At 38.4% G+C, this 6,667-nt stretch overlaps 1 pseudogene across 1 annotated transcript; it reads left to right on the top strand.

Moving 5' to 3' along the window:
* Positions 1–278: 278 nt before the first annotated feature.
* Positions 279–1,913, top strand: LOC111017896 (cytochrome P450 81Q32-like; annotated as a pseudogene). Its single transcript, XR_015789376.1, has 2 exons — positions 279–1,160; positions 1,244–1,913. The product of XR_015789376.1 is annotated as a cytochrome P450 81Q32-like (transcript).
* Positions 1,914–6,667: the final 4,754 nt, after the last annotated feature.

The following is a 6,667-nucleotide window of genomic DNA, read 5'->3' as shown; positions in this document are numbered from 1 at the left end:
AAGCAAAGAAATAAATTTGTATTTAATTATCCCAAGAAAACGTCCAAAAATTTAATTCTGGAAATGAAATTTTCAGGTAATTAATCAATAAGCACAATAAATATGAACGGCCAACCATAACTTTTTTTAGAAAAATTAGAGGGATTCAATCAAACTCAAGTCTATTCAATTTAAAGATAATCCATCACAAGCTTTTAGATTTTCACTATTCTCATTTACTCTATATATTATATTCGGAGTTGAAAAGTTAAAGATAGAAAGAAGAGATCAGCATGGAAATGGAAAACCTTTTGCTTTATCTATGTGTTTCTCTAACCACATTCATATTAGCTCTAATATTTCTTCTTCGATCCCCCAAAAATCTTCCCCCAAGTCCTCCTTTTTCTCTCCCACTTATAGGCCATCTCTATCTCATAAAACGTCCCGTCCATCGAACCCTTCAAAGCCTCTCGGAGAAGTATGGCCCTGTCTTCTCTCTCCGCTTAGGCTCACACCTTGTTGTAGTCATTTCCTCTCCATCTATTGTAAAAGAATGTTTTACAGTGAATGATATCGTTCTCGCAAATCGGCCGCTCTCAAACATTACCAAGCACTTGACATACAACAACACTATCTTCTCTGCATCGCCTTATGGCGAGCATTGGCGAGAACTTCGTCGCATTAGTATCCTAGAGATTTTCTCAGCCACTCGGCTTAACGTGTTTTTGGAGACGAGGAAGGACGAAATCAAACGCCTTTTGTGCAAATTACGTAGCGGTTCGAATCACAAATTTGTGAGAGTAGAGATGGAATCTATGTTTATGGAGTTGACATCCAATATTGTGATGAGAATGGTGGCAGGGAAGAGGTTTTATGGAGAGGATGTGTCGGATGCAGAACAAGCAAGGGAATTTAGAGGTATTGTGAAGCAAGTTATGGCAAATTGTGGGAATTACAATTCAAGAAATTTTGTACCTTTGTTAAATTGGTTTGACATAACTCATTATGAGAAGAGGACTGTAAGACTTGGACAACAAGCAGATGAATTTTTACAAGGATTGATCGATGAGCGTAGAAATCAAAAGGAAGAAGGTGAAAATAATATGATTGACCATTTACTTTCCTTGCAAGAATCCCAACTCAATTATTTAAGTGACCAAGTAATCAAAGGCCTAATAATGGTAAGTTGAGTCTTCTCATTCTATTGTTTAATCAATTAATATAATTTTCACTCTTCTTCTAATTGTTTAATTGGTTCGTATAGGTAATATTACTGGCTGGAACTGACACAATAGCGGTGACTATTGAATGGGCATTGTCCCATCTGCTCAACAATCCAGACGTGTTAAAGAAGGCAAGAACTGAGTTGGACTCTGTGGTTGGAAAAGAGCGATTGGTCGACGAATCTGATTTGTCGAAACTGCAATACCTTCAAGGAGTAATTTTCTGAGACCCTGCGATTGAACCTTGCAGCTCCTTTGCTCGTACCACATTGTACATCCGAACAATGTTTGATAGATGGTTACGAAGTGCCTCGAGATACAATGATCTTGATTAACGCTTGGGCAATACATAGAGATCCAAAAATATGGGAAGATGCATCTAGATTTAACCCTGAAAGGTATAAAAATGGCATGGTAGATGAGTTGTTGTACAAGCTAATTCCGTTCCCGGTGTGGGAATGGCTCATCGTGTAGTTGGCTTGTGTTTGGCATCATTGATTCAGTGCTTTGAGTGGGAGAGATTGAACAGTGAATTGGTTGACATGACTGAGGGTGCAGGACTCACAGTGCCCAAAGCTGAGCCATTAGAAGCCAGGTGTAAATCACGACCAATCCTCAAGAAACTTCTCATTTAACTACGTCAGTGCTTTGAATTATGATATGTTGGAATAAGAATAACAGTGTTCGGAGCATAACCACTTTGCTTTGTTTTTTTGTTTCAAATAGCTTTATACCATTTATAATTGTCTTTATCAATAATGGATCACTCATTTCTCTAACTAACACGGGACTTCTTTCCTTTACCAATGGATCACTCATTTCTATAACTAACATGAGACTCCTTTCCTGGTTTTGATAATAACAAGAATATAAGAAATTGAAGTGTAAACTATCTCAATGGTTCAATAGAATATATTTATAATAAAAAATATATTTTTTTAGTACAACATGTGGAGGTGGGTATCGAACCTACAAGCTTTTGGTTTGAGATATATGTCAATTATCACTGAACTATGCTCGTTTTGGCGAATAATAAAATATTTTAATAAGCGCGTATTTAGTTTATAAAATATATATTTAAAGAAAGGTTAGACAATTTCAGTTTTTATACTTGTATTGAAATAAACAACTTAAGTATCTAAACTTTATATCAAACGTATCTAACTTTCGTATCGGATTTAGCTTTAAAATATGATTAAAATCTTCACCAAGTCACAGTCAAACTACGACTTTTGTGCTTACGACGTCTCAACGCTACGGCAATATTCTATAAATACCGTACTTTCGTTTAGGATTTTCTTAGTAGTGAGAGTTATTAAGGCTTTTGTTGGGACCTCTAGATGGTGAATATCGGGGTGATATATTTGTGAGTACTTGTATCCAATTCTCTGATTATAGGGGAACCCACATCTGAGCGGAAAACTGGACGTAGCCCATAAACTGTTCGGTGAACCATTATAAATACTCTGTGTATTTTATTGCTTTCCCTAATCTCTAATTGTGTCGTGTGATTGACTTTGTATACCTAGATATTAATGGAAGGAGAAATTGTCAGGAGTGCATTAATTTCCGAACAACTTAGACTTGTAAATGGTGGATACTCGCGACAGGCCACATTTACGTTCATTTTGCACTAACCAGAAGAAGGAGGCGTCCATGGGTTTGAAGATGGTTGGATCGAGATGATGGCCGCGATGAGTGATGAACAGGAACTACCATTGAATTTCGGAATTCATCGATAAAATCCAAATGCAACGTTGTGTTGGGTTTGTAGTTAGGAGAGTACAAACAAAGTCTCACATTGGCTAGGAAAGGGAATTATGATGGGTATATACTACAAGAAATTAAAGTTTTAGCGACAGGACTTTTGGTAACACAATAAATTTTGTTGTCTAAGGACACTTTTGGTGACGAAATCGTAACTTTTGGCGACATAACTAAATTTTGTCGCCATAGAACCCCTTTGACGACGAAAAAAGTATCGTCGCCAAAGGGGTTCTATGGCGACGATAAAAGTTTCGTCACCAAAGGTCCTATATGGCGACGAAATTGGAAATTCGTTGCCATTGACCTTTCGTGACAAGCTTCAGGCGACGATTTTGGCGACGAAAAAGTTTCGTCGCCAAAGACTTTTGGCGACAAATTTTGAAGCTTTAGCGACACTTCCTTTCATCGCCAAAAGTCAAAATTCTTGTAGTGATATAAGAGAGGACAATTATCTCCATTGGTATAAGGCCTTTTGGGTGTAACAAAAAGCAAAGTCGTGACGGCTATGCCCAAAATGGACAATATGATACCATTGTGGAGGTACTTGGAATACCATTATCTTTAACAAGTGGTATCAGAGAGTTGTGGTCTAAACCTAGTTGTGTCGATGAAATCCTTTGGTGTCTAAAAAATAAGTGATGAGCCTCAGAGGTGTAGTCATGGTGTAATCCGTGGGTGTGCTCTATCAAGGTGTGGTGGAAGCCTTGGGTAAGGGCAAGCTCTCGTTATGGTCTCCAAAGGTAGACGGATGAGTGAATACATGAGGGGAGACTCGATGGTACTTTGTTCGAGGGGAGGATTGTTGAGTTTGTAAGGAGAGTACAAACAAAGTCTCGCATTGGCAAGAGAAGGAAATGGTCGTTAGTATATAGGAGAAGACAATTATCTCCATTGGTATGAGGACTTTTGGGTGGAACCAAAAGCAAAGTCGTGAGGGCTATGCCCAAAGCGGACAATGGTACCTCAAGTACCCCGAGTATCTCCACAATGATATGATATTGTCCGCTTTGGGCATAGCCCTCACGACTTTGCTTTTATGATATACTAAATAGGGTTGAAAAGGTTATACTTATACCTGATATTCAATTCAAATCTTGTTAAGGACAATGATACCTCAAGTACCACAAGTATCTCCACAATGATATGATATGGTGAATTGAATATCAGGTATAGGCTATGCCTAAAGGGGGATTGACCTTCGTCCATAGCCGCAAATAGCACAGGAATATCTCCCTACAACAAAGGTGTGACCAACTGTCGACCTTAGGCGCCTGACAACTCGGCCGATAGGACCACATCAAATAACAATTCATCAGATATCCTATCGTATTCGAACCTACAAATAGAGGGGTTGACTCCAATATTAGGTATCACATTTAAGCTCGTTCTCCAAATTAGAAATTGAACCTGATTTAAGCGCTGAAGTGTTTGTCTATCTTGTGCAAGTCTTTCTTAGCCAAGGACACTCAAGTTTTTCCCAGACAACCATCTTTTTCAAAGCTATGACTTGTGAAGCCTGTCGCAACGTAATCGCGATGCAGAGCAGCCGACATAATTCCTTAAAGGGTCTCTTTCTAGATAAGGGTTTGGAGTCGCCACAAATCATCTATGAGGTGTTATTGGTCACCTATTTAAAAAAACTTGGTCTGCAAAAAAGGGAAATTTTGGTTTAGGAGTCGATTGAGCGTAGGGAAAGTGTTAGCACCCTACGACACCCATTCGAAAACGGTTATCAATTTTTGTCAGAAATTATCCTAATAGTCAAAAAAAAATTTTGTTATGTTTTTATTTAAATGTCTCATATTTTATTGATTCATACTTTATTATAAAATATGAACTCATAATTATGAGTGGCACAACGACCATTAGAAAATTTTATCACCTCGAGAATATTGAAAGGTTCCAATTTTCGTCGTTGGAGTTTTTGAAATAATTATTTAGAAAAAAAATAATAAAATAATATTTATTTTTATTTTAAGAAACTCTAAGATTTGAAATTGGGTTATGGATGTCATCACCTAAGTCGTTGGCCACCGTGCCAACAACTTTAGGTGCAATCTAAGATTCTTTTTTAAAAACATAATTTTATTTTCTAACTGTGTTAAAAATTAAAAAAAATATATATATCTAAACAAAATCTATAAAAATTTAAAAAATGATTAAGAAAACATAGGTGGGCTCGCACCCCGCACGACACAATACACCAGGCACACGCCCTACAAGATGAGAGGCCCATATAGACTAGCACGCGCATTGGTTGGCGTAAGCGCGCGGGTGCGTGGCGCTATGTGCAGCAAGGCACACAGGCACCAATATGGGAGCATGAACATGAATGCTCCCTGTTAACTAGGTCAAACTTCTTAAAAATATAGCAAAGAGTGTAATGGGATCATAGGTCCTAAAATGGGGGAAGGTGTGAGTTCATGGCCAACTTAATGGCACCAAACGGAGTGGCACTAAGATAGTTGGATAATGGCTCCAAAATTTGGGGAGCACTACCCTTAGTGAAGTAGTGGGTAGTTGTACACTATCACTATATAAGGGATAGCTTGGTGGTTGTGGAAGCATCCACTCCAATTATCATACAATTATAGATTCTTCCTCGGAAGTTAATAAAGTTGAGGTAAGGAAAATTGGGAGCTACTTTATTTCTTCCGCATTATTATATTGTGTTTGGATCTTGGGCATATATGTGTTATATAGGCCGTACTAAGGTGCCAACCTTAGGCCACACATGGCGAAAAAGTTCTACTTGGAATTTAGTCATGTGATATATGGTTATCTTCCTGAGAAAAGAGGAGCAGAGAATCTTGAATTCGTAAGAATTGAATTTTGTTATTTCAATCCACTGCACAACATAGTAATGAGTTACAGCTTTTATAGCCACTATTGGGCCTATTACAGATATTGGGCTCATACAGATATTGGGTTTCACACCTTCTTTATCCACTTTTAATGATTTACCTTAACACCTCCCCTCAAACCAATGGAGAGGGGAGCTCGAACATTGAGTTTGGAAGTTAGGGCATGGAATAGAAGTGGCGACAGTGGCTTGGTGAGGAGATCCGCGATCTGAGCAACAGAAGGTAAATGCTGAGCTTTGATCTTCTTAGATGTAACTAAATCTCGTAAGAAATATATGTCAATTTCAACGTGATTCATTCTGGAATATAGGATGGGATTCGAGCTTAGATGAACGGAGCTCAGATTGTCGCACCACAAAATCGGCGGTTGAGAGATGGAAATCCGAAGGTCACTAAACAAGGATTTCAACCAAATTAACTCAGAAGCGGCTAAAGCTAACACACGGTATTCTGCTTCCATACTCGACCTTGATATAATTGTTTGTTTCTTTGAGCCCCATGAAATAGGATTTCCACCAAAATAGATGCAGAATCCAGAGGTGGATTTTCTGTCGTTTGGATCTAATGCCTAATCGGCATCAGAGTATGCTTCAAGAGTCAGTTGAGAGGGCTTTGTTAGAAGGAGTCCATTGTCAAATGTTCCTTTAAGATACCGAAGGATACGTTTGACTAGTTGCCAGTGTGTTGTGGTAGGTGCATGCATGAATTGGCATGCTTTATTAACAGAGTAGGATAGCTCAGGCCTTGTAAGAGTGACATACTGGAGAGGCCCCACAATGCTTCTGTACTGAAAATGATCTAGAAATGGGTCTCCATGTCTAGCAGAAAGTAAGG

The sequence above is a fragment of the Momordica charantia genome, assembly GCF_013281855.1.
Source record: "Momordica charantia cultivar OHB3-1 chromosome 2 unlocalized genomic scaffold, Mcharantia_2.0 BLBB01000002.1, whole genome shotgun sequence".
Lineage (NCBI taxonomy): Eukaryota > Viridiplantae > Streptophyta > Magnoliopsida > Cucurbitales > Cucurbitaceae > Momordica > Momordica charantia.
This window is presented reverse-complemented; position numbering and strand designations above follow the sequence as displayed.